At 35.4% G+C, this 16,279-nt stretch overlaps 1 protein-coding gene and 1 long non-coding RNA gene across 25 annotated transcripts in view; one reads left to right on the top strand and one right to left on the bottom strand.

Annotated features, from left to right (window-relative positions):
• The window catches only part of LOC107435782 (uncharacterized), a 191,159-nt gene that overhangs the window by 31,859 nt on the left and 143,021 nt on the right, over window positions 1–16,279 (top strand). The gene's annotated exons all lie outside the window — the stretch shown is intronic.
• Window positions 10,400–12,107, bottom strand: LOC112492789 (uncharacterized). Its single transcript, XR_009640898.1, has 3 exons — window positions 11,803–12,107; window positions 11,046–11,114; window positions 10,400–10,932 (listed from the first exon to the last, which is right to left on the bottom strand). It is a non-coding gene; the product is annotated as an uncharacterized LOC112492789 (long non-coding RNA).

Here is a 16,279-nt window from a genome sequence, read left to right as displayed (position 1 = left end):
AAGGTGGCTGGACGCGCTCAGATCGGGCCGGCGAAGTCTGCGGCGGTCGGCGAGGTAGGTCGCCGGATTTTCTTGATTTTGGCCATTTCAAGCCAACCCATACACCTTTTCCACTATTTTCAACCCCTGTAAACTCATTCTCGTGGTTATTTTTCCCAGATTCCTCACCATTTAGGAGATACAATGACTTTAATTTTGGCCAAAGATTCAACTGAGTTTTCCGGCCACCAGAGAAATCTTTGGACCAACGTGAGCATACTGGTGGGTTCCTTGTCTCTTGGGCTTTCCATCAATATGAAATTTATGAATTTTGGAGGTCGTTTGATGATTTTTCCATTTTTGGATCAATTAGTTAATTTTCGGATAAATTCGGACTGTGATTGGATAGCATTGGTCAAATTGGTTAAAATTGGAGTTAAATTGGTGAAATTGGATTTTATTAAGACCCATTAGGAGGTTCAATTTTGAAAGATTAGGCTTCAAGTGAAAATCTCCAATTTTGGGTACCGGATCGAAAGGGAACGCGGTATAATTGGATCTTCCGGTGTTCAATTTATATAATTTTATAGTAGTATAAATCAATTTGAGACATTTAGATCATACAAGTGTCTTTGGTTTAGTTATTTGGAGCATGAGGAATATTTTATTATATTACAGGCACTCGAGTTGAGCCTGGAGGTGATCCTGCAGGGAAGCAGGAGTGAGCATCTGCAGTACTGTGAGTGGTTATAATTTAAAAAAATATTTTTGGTATATAGTATAATATATATGTGGTTTGAATATTTTACTTATACCTATCGTTTGATTTGAATGTTCATTTTATGGATATATGAGGATTTGCTTCTACATACATGTGTTATCATTTTATATGATTTTTGTCAATATTTTAAATGTTTGGCAATTCTAATGAGTTCATGAATGAACTTGTGGTATTTAAATATTTTGATATTTGAATTGAGGTTTTAAATCACTTTGGAAAATAATTGATTTGAGAAAGCATATTGAAAATTATATGATTTTAAGCATGTTCAAATATTTTATAAATTCTTAGGTGTTTAAAATCGGTTTATGATGAATATATTTCACTATGATATTTTTGGTTTTCGTATGAAATAATAATTTGAGATTTTTGAAATATTTGAATAAGTGGTGGAATTTAAATATTAAATTATGATTTAGGATACAGTATCGATTGGGAAAAATATAATTGATCTTACAAGATTGTTTTAAAGATTCTGTATTGGTTATTTTTAAATTGATATACCATGTAATGCCAATATTTTGGATCAGTATTATATTATATTACATTACAGTGTGCTAGGTTTTTGCCACGATATCGTGAGGTTGGGCTCAGCCCACAAAATATTATTGCCATGGACCGTGAGGTTGGGTTTATCCTACGATTTATTATTATTGCCACAGTACCGTGAGGTTGGGCTTAGCCCACAGCATATTATTGCCACAGACCGTGAGGTTGGGCTTAGCCTACAACATATTATTGCCACAGACCGTGAGGTTGGGCTTAGCCTACAGCATATTATTGCCACAGACCGTGAGATTGGGTTTATCCCACAGGTTATTATTGCCACGATACTGTGAGGTTGGGCTTGGCCCATAGGATATTATTGCCACGGACCGTGAGGTTCGGTATGTCCCGACAGTTTACTATTTCCACGATACCTTTCGGATATTAAGGGTCATGAGGTGGGGGTATCCTACGGTTTACAGTTTGATACATCAAATGGTACATTGTATACATTCTAAGTACATTATTGATTTTTAAATATTGTGATTATTATTGTATTTTCATAAATATTTTGTGGAACTGCATTCATTTTATATTATACTCAATATTTATATCTTGATTAAGGTATTTTATAATATTACAACGATCATGCACTTGATACTTTTGAGCATCGGTCTTATGATATTAATTTGGAGTACAAGTTTGGATTTTGCAAAATGGTTTTTAAACGGGGAACTTTTCAAACGAGTGGAACGAGAGGTCTTGAGAGAAAGATTTTTCAGAAATAAATTATTATTTTTCTATTATACTATGCCACTCACTGAGATTTCCTTATCTCAAGTTTTATTGTTTTAAATTCGTTCTCCTAAGCCCAAGTAGCTAGTAGCAGTCTACCTCGCGCACAGCTTATCGCCTTGTTTTTTCCATGACAGCAGCCGTATCTATCCTTTCTTTACTCATCATTATCTTCTGGACTTATTTATTTCTTACTTGTACAATTAGACTTCGTTGACACTCTTAGAATGCTCTGATTTAGATTTTGGACTCACTAGAGATCCTACTATATATGTGTGTAGCTATGGCCTATCGTATAATAGGCCGGTTGTGGACTTGTGCTGTTGTGGAATTATTTTATATTCATATATCGAGGTATTATTGATATTACTGGTGTTCGTTGTCCACGTTTCAGGTGGAGTTCCATTGGATATTCTTAGGGATTCTCCGGTGGGACTTCACTAGGCGGGACCACCCGGGAGATCCTGGGAGGGTTTCTGAGATGGGTCTTATCAATCTATGCATGCTACATCAAGGTCACCAATGCAGAAACTGAGTTTGGTGAGAAACATAATTCCACACAGAAATATAAAGAAACACTTTCCGTTAATGTAAGTGCTGCTGTATTTCATGGTTGTCAAACAAGGATGTAAATTAGCCCCTTTTTTTTTCCTTTCTTTTTTCTTTTTGGCTGTAAGGCAAAATGAATAATATGGAAAGTTGTTACTGATGTTGCTATATAATTATAAAAAATTGATCATGATCTGGTTTTGTAGCTGTTTGGAAATGAGACTCAGGGCTTAATAGGCTTACAGTAATTTTAAAGTATATTTCTGTATACTAGGTTTAGATCTAATGTTTTTATTCTCATTTAATGTAGTAAGAAAATTCTTCCCATCTTGTATACAACAAGATGTGAATGTTGTAGCAAATAATGTCATATTAATACACATGGTAATTTGGGACATTTAGCATGAATATTGACTCAATGTTGTATAGGATTTAATAATTTTTAACCCTTTTTCTGGACTTTTGTTGGAATTTTCAATTTGGTGTTCCAAATTCCATATTACATATCTTTAATGCATAATTTTTTTATTTACTAATCTAATTTTCCAATCAAATATGTTTGAAAATATTCTTATATGAAACGACTTTTTATTCAAATCCTTCAACCGCAGGTTCTATTTTATTTTATTTTATTTTTTGGGAAGAAATACGAAGAAACATTTCAAAATGGTACTACTTTAATTAAGGTGCTATTCTAAAATGGTACTGCTTCTTCGTTTTTACTGTATAGAGTTGGACCAAACCCATACATGTAGTATCTAACAAGTTAGCATGCAATAACAATATCACTATTTAATAATTCTGGATCCTTGTTTTGTATATTTCATCTTTATGCTTTTGTTTTCAAGTTTTCGTTTCTACTGGTTTACTTATCATTTTCAATGTTCGAATATGAGATCCCACATCGGTTGGAAAGAGAAACAAAACACTCTATATAAGTGGGTGTAGATGCCTTTCCCTTGAGAGGCCTTTTAAAACCTTGAGGGCTGGGTTGTAAGAGGATTACTCAGGCTCAAAGAGGACAATATCTCATGCGGGTGGTTTGGGCTATTACAGATGGTATCAGAGCCAGTACCCGGATCAGTATGCCAGCGAGGACGCTGGGCCCCAAGGGGGGAGGATTGTGAGATCCCACATCGGTTGGAAAGGGGAACGAAACACTCCATATAAGTGGGTGTGGATACCTTTCCCTTGAGAGGCTTAAAACCGTGCAGGCTGGGCCCAAAGCGGACAATATCTCATGCGGGTGGTCTGGGCTGTTACAGATGGTATCAAAGCCAGTACCCGGATCGGTGTGTCAAGACCCGTCCAAAATTCCTCAGCGGAACCCTGGACAAGTCCTGATCCCAGGAAACTCTACCGGACCCTTCAATGGAAAATCCGACAGAACCTCCCCTAAGGGTTGGACTTACCACAAATTTCCTGCACTGAAAACACACTTCTATATTCATCCCCTTTTTCCTCCCACAATACTACAATTTGATTCCACAAATTTACAGCACTCCAAATGAATAACAGTAATCCAGTGCATAATTAATACATAGATGTCCAGGACAGTATACAGAGCTTCATGAAGTACTATTAAGTATGAAAATTATACAACAAGGATAAAAGAAATATTACAATTGAAATAAACGAAGACAGAGGTAACTTCTCGAACTATGACAGCGGCGGAGATTAGGTTCACTCCGGGAGAACGTCTACCACCCCTTGCACCTAAGGGAACGGAATTTAAAAATATGATATGCTAATCATCTCAGTGAGTGATCCTATCTATTGTACACTTTTAATATTAATAATATAACAAACAAATGGATTTAATTAATCAATACCAAACAGTTAAATAAATAAATAATGATAAATATTTGAAAGTAATAATTTCTCACAAAACCCTCACTATTCACTCCGTTGGAAATGTTCCCCTTTTAAAACATTTTCGCAAAACCCGTTATTCGTATTCTCCGAAAACCAAGGAATCAATTAATTTAATAAATAATAATTAAATAATCCAAATATAAATAAAATGTAATAAAATATAATAAATAATTTTAGAACTATTTAGGGTTTGAAATTTCTATCTGAAAATTTATACTTGACGCACCACACCATATACCAGTGATGGCCCTCCGATACCCAGCATCCCGAGCACCGACTGGCGGGGAGGTTAAAGAGAGAAACTTGCATATGGCGCTTCGGCGTCCCGACAGCGCCGCTGCTAAAACCGTCATCCCGACCACGGAGGGGGGCGGCTATGGCCAATATCAAACTTGCCTGCCCTTGGTCCAATGGCAACTCACGGGAGACATTATAACTTGCGCGCTAATCCACATATACAGCCAGAACATCAATACTGTATGAGTGCGTCTAAAATAAATAACCAAATTTTCCAAAAATTTACCGTGGAAATTATACCATTTTTCAAACTTAACCTCCCACATTTTTCTTTAACATTTCCGGTACAAAACCACCGATTTAAACCAATCATGCCCAAAAATAATATTAAAATCCAGATACAATTAATTAATGAATGAAAATACCTTACTCATGCGTAATAAATACAATTAAATCACAATAATAATAATCGGGAATTTTTTAATAACCCAAAATTCCGTTTAGCATCAATGGGTATATATATATATAAAATAATATTTTTTCAACAATTATATTTAAATTCCACCACATGAGCATAATTCCAAATACCAAATTAGCACCAAATAAATATAATTAATCACCCCAAAATAGTTTTAAAGGTGGGTCTCTCACCTTAAGCACGTATATCAATCAAGATCCTCCATAGGATCAACTCCACTACCCACACGTGCACCTAAAACATCCACAATACACCAAGCCAATTATTTTAATATTTTAATCGGGTAACACCCCAATGGGTACCCGGGGAGCGAACACAAACGACAACCAAAATTGATGAGTAATATACCGAATCGAAGCTTGAGTGATGAGGATTACGAATCCGGTCTTACTTCCCGGAGATCGGATCCGAGGTGGCCGGAATCTCGCCGGAAAGCTTTCGGGATTCAACTATTTGATTCTCTCAAACCATCGTGAATTAGAGGAAAAGGACCCCGGATTTTGATTCAAGGGGTCGGAATTAGTAGGGAGGGACCGGCGGTGCAACTGGGTACTCGCCGAAATAGTGATTTCTTCGGCGAGCCATCACGGTCACCGACAACCGTCGCAACCGCCGGCGCATGCGGTGGCTGGTGGCTGAGATTTTTGGGGGTTTTGTAGATTGAAGGGAGAGGGCCTCAACGGGACCAGCGGTGACAAGAATGGAGGCCGGAATGTGGAGATCTCGGCGGTTGAAGAAATCGGCGCCACCGCCGAAAAAAGCCAGGATTTGGACACGTCGCCGATCGGTTGGCCGTGAAATTTTGGGGGTTGGCCGGGAATGGAGGGGCACTCCTGCCTGGCCGGCGCGTGTAACAAGATTCGGCCGGAAAAGTTGGTAACTCCGTCAGCCGGTGGTTTTCTCTTTCCTTCTCTCTCTCCTCCCCCCCCCCCCCCCCCCCAATTTTGCCAAAATAAAAGCCACCATGGGTGACACTGTTCACCCACGTGGACCTCTCAGATGTCGACACATGGTATCACTGTTCACTTAAGCCAGATATAATAAAATATTACGGTATTCGGAAAACTTCACATGTCCATAACTTTTTAACCAGGTGTCCAATTTAAGTGTGCCGTTAGTCTATGAACTCGTATCGACGAGTACTTTACAACCATATAAAAGTCAAAACAAAATTCTACAACCATAAAAAGTCAACTCGCGGCACCTTTTGGACAGTTTGAATCTCGACTTGTTTTGCCCATAACTTTCAAACCGTTGCGCCGTTTTCGACGTGCTACTAGTCTACGAACTCAGGGCATCATGTACTTCGCTACGGTACCATGGTCAACTAGATATTTCAACTGGAACAAAAAGTCAACTTTTGACTCACTCGGTCAATGGTCAACCTCGGTCAACGTGCAAGAATTTCGATGTGGTTTGGGATGGGGTGTTACAAGTGTGCCAGCGAGGAAGCTGGACCCTAAGGGGGGAGGATTGTAAGATCCTACATCAGTTGGAAAAGGGGACGAAACACTCCATATAAGTGGGTGTGGATACCTTTCCTTTGAGAGGTCTTTTAAAACCTTGAGAGTTGGGTTGTAAGAGGATTCTTCAGGCCCAAAAAGGACAATATCTCATGCGGGTGGTCTGGACTGTTACATTGAAACTGATCGTTTGCGATTACTTGGAGTTCATGACATATATAATTATCTGCAACGTTAATTAATGAGAGAAGTTCAAAGATAAAATGAAACGATTTTTTTTTTTTTTCAATGAAAGGAAATTTTTTTTTTTTTTGGGAAAGATAAAATGAAATGATTTTTGGTTTTTATAGTTATCTAAAAACATTTTAAAATTATCAAAATTTGTGAGCAAATTCAAATAAGGGAGTGATTAACTGCTTAATATATCTGTTAAAATTTGGCTAAGAGTATTTGCCTAGTAAAATCTAAAGCTTGTTTTCCTTTTTTTATAATTTAGAATTTCTTTTAAAATCTTTTTGTATTTTAGAATTGAGGAAGAGATTTAAAAGATCTCAAATGCAATTGCATTAGATGCATATTCATCATTCATTAGGACGTTTCGATAGTTTTGCTGTAAAACTTTTATTATTAGATTTTGAATTGCTTTAATGTTTAAAATTCAAAGATATTTTGATAGACTATATGAGTTTGATAAAACATTAAATCTTATAGAACAAGAATAAAAGTTATAATCTTAGTGAAAATGAACAAAAAAATGATAGCATACCTTTCATAAATTTAAAATTTTAAAAAAAATGTTAATTTGACTTTTTCTACGGCAAAATTAAGATGGAAAACCACCTCAAAAATGTTGTATGTATGTACAATAATTTCAAGTCAGGGATCCTTTTCCAAAAAAATAAAAAATAAAATCTGTGGTCATGGCTGGCTTTATGTTGGACTGTAGGTAGCTTGGCCGCCACGATTTCAATATTCAGTATCATTAAGGGGCCGAGTCCACACCGCATGATATATTTCAAAACCCTTTCATAATAATATATTAATTAAATTTTTGAAGCTTTGTTTTGAGTATTTCATCTTTATGCGTTGGATTTCATGTTTTTTCTCTACCTTTTTCTCCTTGATGAAAAAAATAAAAAATAAAACACAACTTAAAATTGTGCTTTTTTTAGTTTTTCTTTTTTTTTTCTTTTTTAACATTTGTAGTTAATTGATATATTTAACAAATTTTAATTATCATTAACTAATATCAACAAACCATTGAAATAAGTTACATACAATTTTTTAAAAAAAAACAAAAATAAAAAATTAATTTGTTATAACCTTAATTATCGCCTGCGAAGAGTGACTTTCAACTAATGATAATATTATTTAATTTCTTTTTGAGGAACATGATTATTTAATCTGAAGCCTACAAATGCGGAGAAATAGTATGTTGAGAGGTTGGTGTAAGGTCTGTGGACCGGGTTCAGTGAAAGGTATAGAGACATTTCTTGCATTTTCCAATTGATCCTTAAGAGTGCAAGACGCATTTATATAAATAATAATAATAATAATAATAATAATAAAAATAAAATGATCCTTAGAGTTTTATCACAATTTAACTAAAGCGGGATATTTATGAGGCATGTGTTTATTCTTTAAATCTATTAGCAAATGTTATCTACGTTGTCCCTTTCTTTAATTTGGCCTTATAATGTAATTAAACTAGTAATGAATCTTTATTAACAGTTATGAATAAATTATATATTAATCCCATGCACCATAGAAGACATGATATTTTTAATAACTGTTATATGATGGTATAACCATAATTCTGTGACCAACTCTGATATTTAGACACAGCAAGGCCTATAATTAAGCTTTGTTTCTTGCTATTTATTCCTCGATGTTATTTTTTTCTTCTTCTTTTTTTCATATTGGAGATGGAGATTTGAACTTAGGGTAGAAAAACAATTGGGCTTTGATACTTGATGCTTGAAAAATATTTTTTATTTTCCTCTAACTTTCATATGTTCAATTTTTTTTTTTTTCTTTTAGAACTCTTTTATTATTATTATTATTATTATTGGTTTACTTTCTTATTCTTGCGATGACTCGCATTCAATAAGTAGGAAGACTTTTTAACAAGATATTTTGATATGAGGTGTAATGAATTTTAGAGTTTCAGATTAATGTAGAAAACGTGATTGTATGTTAAAAAGAATATAGACAGGACTAAAAATTTTCCAAAATTAATATATATGGGCCCAATACTTTTTTGTTTGCCGAGACCTAGTAAAAGAATTTCTTTTTCTTTTTATTATTATTTTTTTTATAAGAGGAGTCTATTAGTTGATGGGACCCAGCGCAAGACTTTCTTTTTATTTTAAATTGTAGTAATCCATTATCTAATTGCATGTAACTTTTCAAAAATTTAGTCAGACATGATGCAATAGAGATAAATATTACAGGTTTGAAGGGGAAGAATATTATTAGTTTGCCACATGACAACTCAATGCCCTTGGATATGTAGCAAAGTTTTAATAAATAAATCCAAAATGGGGTACTTAACTACTTCTATAATGTTTTGCGCTATTGATTTCTTCATGCTAAAGCACATTTTTATTCTGTCAAAAAAAAAAAAAAAAAAGGCACATTTTTATTCCCCTTGATAAGTATGATTTTATTTGGCTTTTCTCTCTCTAATTTGGTTTCGGATTTGCCTTTTAGGAAAATATATATATATATATATATATATTTCTTTTAAATTTTTTTTTTTTTTTGGTTAATTAGTAATCTGGCGATGACTTGCAGTCAATGAAGAAGACTTCTTGTATTTCCACTTTAAGAAGTTGCTTTGATTTGAAATAAAATAAACCGATAAATTTTATAGAATTTAATTTAAAATACCAAAACAATTTAATTTAACAATTGCTAATAGAATAATAACATATCACAAACAAATAATACAAAAATATCAATAAAACTTATATTAAGACAATTCAAGAAATAATTAAATCAATTAATTGAATAATTAAATCAATGAAGAAGACTTCTTGTATTTCCACTTTAAGAAGTTGCTTTGATTTGAGGTGTGTAATGAATATTAGAAAAATAGACGAGACTTTTTCTTTCTTTCTTGTTGGTGTATTAGGGAATTTCATAACAAACGATTTTATTCCCATTCGTTTAACTAATTTCATGTATTGAGCAGCAAAACGTCAAATGTTATGTTTAGTTACTTGGCCTCGACGTATTTCTGTTTGTTTTCCTTCGAGATTCTTCAAATCTTATGGCTGAAAAGCCCCAAACGCCAATATTTTATGTTTAAGTTCTTGATGCTTGACGTACAAGCCATAGAAAAGTGTTGTCTAGGAAGCACTTCCAACCGAGGATTTTAAAGTCTCTATTTGTTCGTTTGACTTCATTTGGTTCATGCTAAATTTATGGAAACGCATGATTTTTTGTTTTTTTTTTAAGGTGTTTGTTTAATTTTTGTGAAAAATCAACCAAAATATATGCATTTTATGACTAACTTTCTTGCGTACTTATAATCATTGAGTACAGTGCATTAAATATAAATAAAATAGTATAGTTATGCATGCCAAACGAGTCTTAAAATGTATATGACTTCTGCAAAGCATGCAGAGGATAATATTTAGTCTGTCAATCTTTACCACATCAAAAACAGTTAGAAAGTTTATGAGTACTTTGATACCCACAGCGCATGCAAATTTGTGTCCAACTGAAAAGACAAAAGTAAACAAAGAAAGATGCAAAAATGTAGTATGCAACAGTTTTGCTCAAAGAGTTCAGTTTAGCAACGAATGCATCTAAGCCATGTCTGGATGACAATAAAAAGTATATACAACTTAAAATACATCTCCCAGATTTAGCCATTGGAGATGGGCATTCATACAGATAATCATATGCATCCTTTTCATTATTTACCGAAACTATGTTATCACTTTGCAGCAACTGAAAAGAGAAAAATTCCAGTTAAGTTACCAATAAAATACAAAAGTACTACCTAGCAGCATACCCAAACTCAAGAATATAAGCAGGAAAACAAAAGAAACACGATTATTTTATCTGAAAACTTCAAGACTAGAAGAGCCACTAAAATTCATTTATTGCATTTATAAAATAAGCAACACTACTTTACCTCTAATAGGATTGTTATCTCTGCTCTTGAGAAGCAAACATAGGCTCTAGAGTTGACAACCTTCTCTATATCCTCAATAGAAATCCATTCCAAGCGATTCAAACGCATATGCTCACCAAATAAATATTTAAATGCTTTAATTCTGCAAGACAAAAGGACATAAAGAAATTAAGACTAACAGTAGAGATTGATAACTCTCAATAAAAATACCCAAAAAAAAAAAAAAAATACTGCTAATTTCTTGCTTGTCTGAACCTTTCTGAAGATATAGCAGAAGCGGATTGGACAGCAGGATCATCTATTTCCATGGCACTGGCTCTTAAACTAACAACAGCAAAGCAAAATCCTAGAGTAAGAATCAACAAAAAGTTGTAAAACTTTGAACATGCTAAAAATGCTGATAGGGAAAAGATGAGTAAAGGTATAAAGATCATGTGCTGTCAGGTTAAAAAGGAAATGAGGTGAAACTCATCCGCAGTTTTGCTAACTAGAAGGTTGAGGGTTAAAATAACAACAGCAGAGACAGCTGAGTGTTATGAAAAATTAATTAATTACTGGCTAGGAAGTTCCATATGATGTCAACACAATTTGATTATCTTTTCAAGCAACAACAATTAATTAAAAAAAAAAGAAAAAAAAAGAGCATACGAAGCTCAAACAGATGCTTTCGATTGCATGGTTCTATCAAAATATTTCCCCTGTTATTCCAAACAGGGGTCTAGAGTGGGGCACACATCTCCACTTAAAAGCCTTTCATTTCCTCTCTTTATCTAGAGGGACTACTTAATCGGTTCGTATGAAGACAAGTTCTTTATGCAATCTTGAGGAGTTAGGAGAATAAAAGTCACCATGTTGGGGTGCTAGTTTGCTTAAGAAAATAGTAGGAAAGAGTTTGCAAGATAAAGAAACAGTGACACATATGATGTGCAACACAAACATAGTTACCACCATAGCATTGTCTCCAGCAATACGTATAGGCAGTTTATAATAATATACATTGCTTACTACTTACTCTTCTATACCAGCTGTACCACTTTCAGATCTACGATTTTCACTTGGATGACTTCTGTTCTGCAATTGCTCTCTTTTGTTCTTTCTTGCTTGTGCTTCTCTATCTCAGTAAGGTCTTCATATATATATATATATATATATTGCAAAGTTTAGAACTTTCATACCAGCCTTAACATCAGATTTTGAAACCTATACAAGAAAATTAAACATCCACCAGAAAATATGTGTCAACATGAATACAAATGAAATGGTAAGCAGGTGGAAAAGGCACAACCATGATCTATATAATCATAATTTATATATGTATAGAAGTGAAGATTTACCTCTCTTCTGAGTTTCAGTTTAGCATGAGTAGTCGAGAGGCGTATGATGGTTTCTAAGATTAAGTGTTCCTCCAGTCGACAGAAAAGCAAGCATCATATCAGATGATATGGAGAATTGATCACCGTATTTATAGCGCCCTAACAATTTTCTAGCTGATGACTAAATGATACCTTCGCATTCAAACTGGAAGCTCTGAGGTCTGCATATGCTGATGCAATCTCTTGGATGCCTATGGACAAACAAAAAAAATAAAAAAATAAAAAAATGTTAAAACTTAGTCCTGGAAATACAGTACACTAGGTGCAGCTGTGGAAAAAAAGGCTGTAAGACTTAGTTTAGACTCGGTTACAGATGAAAAAAATTAAACAAAGGAAAATTTGAAAACAATATATAGAAAAATTGTGATCCCATGGAGGAAAAATTACAGGTTAAGGCAAAGAACAATGTAATCAGATAATCAAACAGATAAATGATGTCAGGACCCGTCCAGAATTCCTTCCCCGGAACCCTAGACAGCCCTGATCCCAGGGAAACCCTACCGAACTCTCCAACGGAAAATCCGGCAGAGCCTCCCCTAAGGGATTTACTTACCACAAACTACCTGCACTGAAAACACACTTCTAAAAATATCCCCTTATTCCTCCCATAATACTACAAATTGATTCCACAAATTGCAGCACTTCAAAATAAATACAGTAATCCAGTGCATAATAAATACAACAAGAATGAAAGAAATATTACAACTGCAATAAAAGAAAAACAGGGTACAGTACGAACTAAAACAGCGAGGAAGATCAAGTCCGCTCCGAGTGAACGCCGACAACCTGGTACCTAGAGGAACGGAATTTAAGAGTGTGAGATGCTAATCATCTCAGTGAGCGACCCTACTACTATACAATATAATACCACGATAATAGGTATATCAATAATAATTATTTGGAAAATAATAATTTCTCTCAAAACCCTTACAATTCTCTCAGTTGGAAAGGTTCCCCTTTTTAAAACATTGTCACAAAACCCTTATTCATATTCCCCAAAAAAAAACCAAGACATCAAATGAGTATCCGAACAGTAATAAATAAATTTTAATTCCAATACAGTTTTAAAACATTTTATTTTTTTTTTTAAAACACAGTTCCAAAAATCAGTTGATGCACCCACTATATACCAGTGGCGCCAACAGTACCCAGCGTCCCAAGGTACCGCCAGACAGGAGGTTATAGTAAGAAACCGGCATACGGTCGCGTGGCGTCCCACTGCGCCGCTGCTAACCTGGTGTCCCGGCCAATGGGGGGTGGCCACCCTCTCCGATGGCATCCACAGGACACCCTCATAATATCACCTGCGCGCTACTCACACCCACCTGCGCGCTAATCATATCCGTGTGCACAATATCCATATCACATATACCATATCACATAATCAGAACACCCGTACGTGCACGGTGCATCTAAAAATCATAAAATTCACAATTTAAATTATAAAACAAATTTCACATTTTTCATAAACATAGCGGGCATAATCCATCCGCTTGAACCGGGAATTTTCCCACAATTTCTTTGTAATCAATACCATAAATTCCATGATTTTCAAATCCACCAACTTTCAAATCCATCAATTCAAATATCCACATTTTCCCAATAGCATAAATAATGCTCAAAATATCATAATCAAATCTCATAATATTTCATGGGCATATTTTATAAAAATTGAAATCACCAACATAACCAAATATTTTCCTTGAAATATTTGAAATTCAAATCGTGCCCAATTTACCATTAAAACCACACCAATTTCAAAATCCTCAAAACCATAAAATAATTCCACATGGCATAAATTTATATAATGCACATTTTCTTAAATCCAATAAATTCATAAATAATTCCAAAATAAATCCAATAAATATTTGGCACATAGGAATTAAATTCCAAATATTTAAATCACACATAATATATTCACCAATTAAATTTCCCAAAATTAAATTGAAGGTGGGTCACTCACCTGGAGCACGCAATTAACCCATGATCCACTACGGGATCAATTCTACGACTCACCGGTGCTCCTAGAACAAAATTCACAGACAGTCAAATAAATTAATATTTTATTCGGGTAAATAATACCCGGTACCCGGGGGCTTAAACGCAAACGTTAACCAAAATAGTCGAATGATATACCGAATCGAAGCTCGTGGAACGAGGATCACCAATCCGGTCTCCGTCGACCCCAATTCCGCCGGAGGTGGCCGGAATTTGGCCGGAAAGGTTCGGCCGGTGTTCACTTCTCCATATCTCGCAAACCGTTTCGAATTTTTGAGATTGGAGGCCATTTTTGGATTCAGAGGACCCAAAATAGGGGGATAGGAGGCTCAATTGGGAGTGGGCTGGCCGGAAAACACAAGAAAAGAGGAGAGAGAAACTTGGTCGGCCGGCGGCGTCTCCGGCCCGATCGGCGCGCGTCCGGCGGCGGCTGGCCGTGAAACTTGGCGGCCGAGCTCGCGAGGTGGCGGGCTTCCTTGGTGGCTGGCGCGTGAGGGCTATGGGTGGCCGGAATTTGAAACACAGGAAAGAGAGGGACGGTCGGGAGAGAAGAAAGAAAAGCTGCGTGTGTGTGTGTGTGTTTCGGGGAAGAAGAAGGGAAAAAAGAAAAGAAAAAGAAAAAGAAAGAATGGTGTTTTCCCACGTGGGGAAAGAAAAAGAAAAAGAAAAAGAAAAAGAAAAAGAAAAAGAAAAAGAAAAAGGAAAAGAAAAAGAAATAAAAAAGAAATAATTAAATAATATTAATAATAATATTATTATTCAAAAATAATAAAATAATTTGATTTTTTTTTTTTTCACATGGTTGACATGTGGCATTTCACCATGGTGACACATGGCCACCTTCATTGAATCACACGTGGCACCTCGTTATGCGTGTAAAAATAATATTAAAATAATACAGTATTTGAAAAACTTTACAGGTCCATAACTTTCAAACCACATGTCCAAATCGGACGTGCCGCTAGTCTACGGACTCGTATCGACGAGCACTTCACAACCATGCATGAGTCAAAGCTCAACCTTGCATGAATAAAAAGTCAACTCCGGCACCCCTTGGACAATTTGGACCTCAACTTGTTTTGCTCATAACTTTCAAACCGTAGCTCCGTTTTCGACGTGCTACCAGTCTACGAACTCGTGGCATCGTGCACTTCGCCACGGTACCCTAGTCAACTCAAAATTCTCACGAAGTCAAAAAGTCAACTTTTGACCCCCTTCGGTCAACGGTCAACCTCGGTCAACGTGCACGGATTCCGGTGCGATTTAGGACGGGGTGTTACAAATGAACATTAGAGAATCAGCACCTTGTCAGTCATATCAGGCTGAATTGTCTCTATTGCATAATGAATGTACTGTCTAAGTTTGTTAAGGTTGAGCATATATCTCTTTCTTCTCTCCTACTCTTGCCAAATACAGATGAATAGGCAACAGCTTCACATTCTCTTCCATATTTCGAGCCCCACTTGGGTCGCCTCACCTACAGTTTCATGTTCGTTTGACTTGGCATCATTTTAGGGAGCATAAAACCAATATAAAAAGAAAAAAAAAAAGAAACAAATAGTAAGCACGAAGTTTCATTTGGTTGTAACTAAATTGCAAATTATGTAGGTTACAGAGCATGTAGTCTCAGTTATAAAAGAGTTAAGCAGTAAGCAACCCCACAACCTTTGTTGATTTCTTTTGATGCTGAGGAAGTCAGGAAGCATGCTGTGGCTTCAAAAAGGAGGTTTGAAGAAGGAATTTTAAAGCTATGACCCTGTTTTGGTAGATTACGCCATGCATATTCGTATTTGAGTTGAAAAAAGCTATGACCCTTTGTCTTTACCAAATTTGTAGTAAATTGTTTACTGTAGACCTTGGTGAGAACAATTTTAGAGGAAGCATTCCTGCTTGGGTTGGAAGGAGGCTTTCAAAAATGAGGAACCTCAGACTTCATTTTAATAAGTTCCATGGTCATCCATATTCTTGATCAACTATGTGCTCTCACTACTTCTTTTCAAATTTTGGACCTTGTAAGTAACAAACTTGTCAGGTTATATGCCAAATTGTTTGAACAATTTCTCTGCTATGGTTGTAAAGAGACTGTCAGATAGTTGTGCTACCGATTATCATAAAGTC

This window comes from Ziziphus jujuba, chromosome 9 (assembly GCF_031755915.1).
Source record: "Ziziphus jujuba cultivar Dongzao chromosome 9, ASM3175591v1".
Lineage (NCBI taxonomy): Eukaryota > Viridiplantae > Streptophyta > Magnoliopsida > Rosales > Rhamnaceae > Ziziphus > Ziziphus jujuba.
Note: the sequence above shows the minus strand (reverse complement) of the source record. Positions and strands in the feature narration are given on the sequence as shown.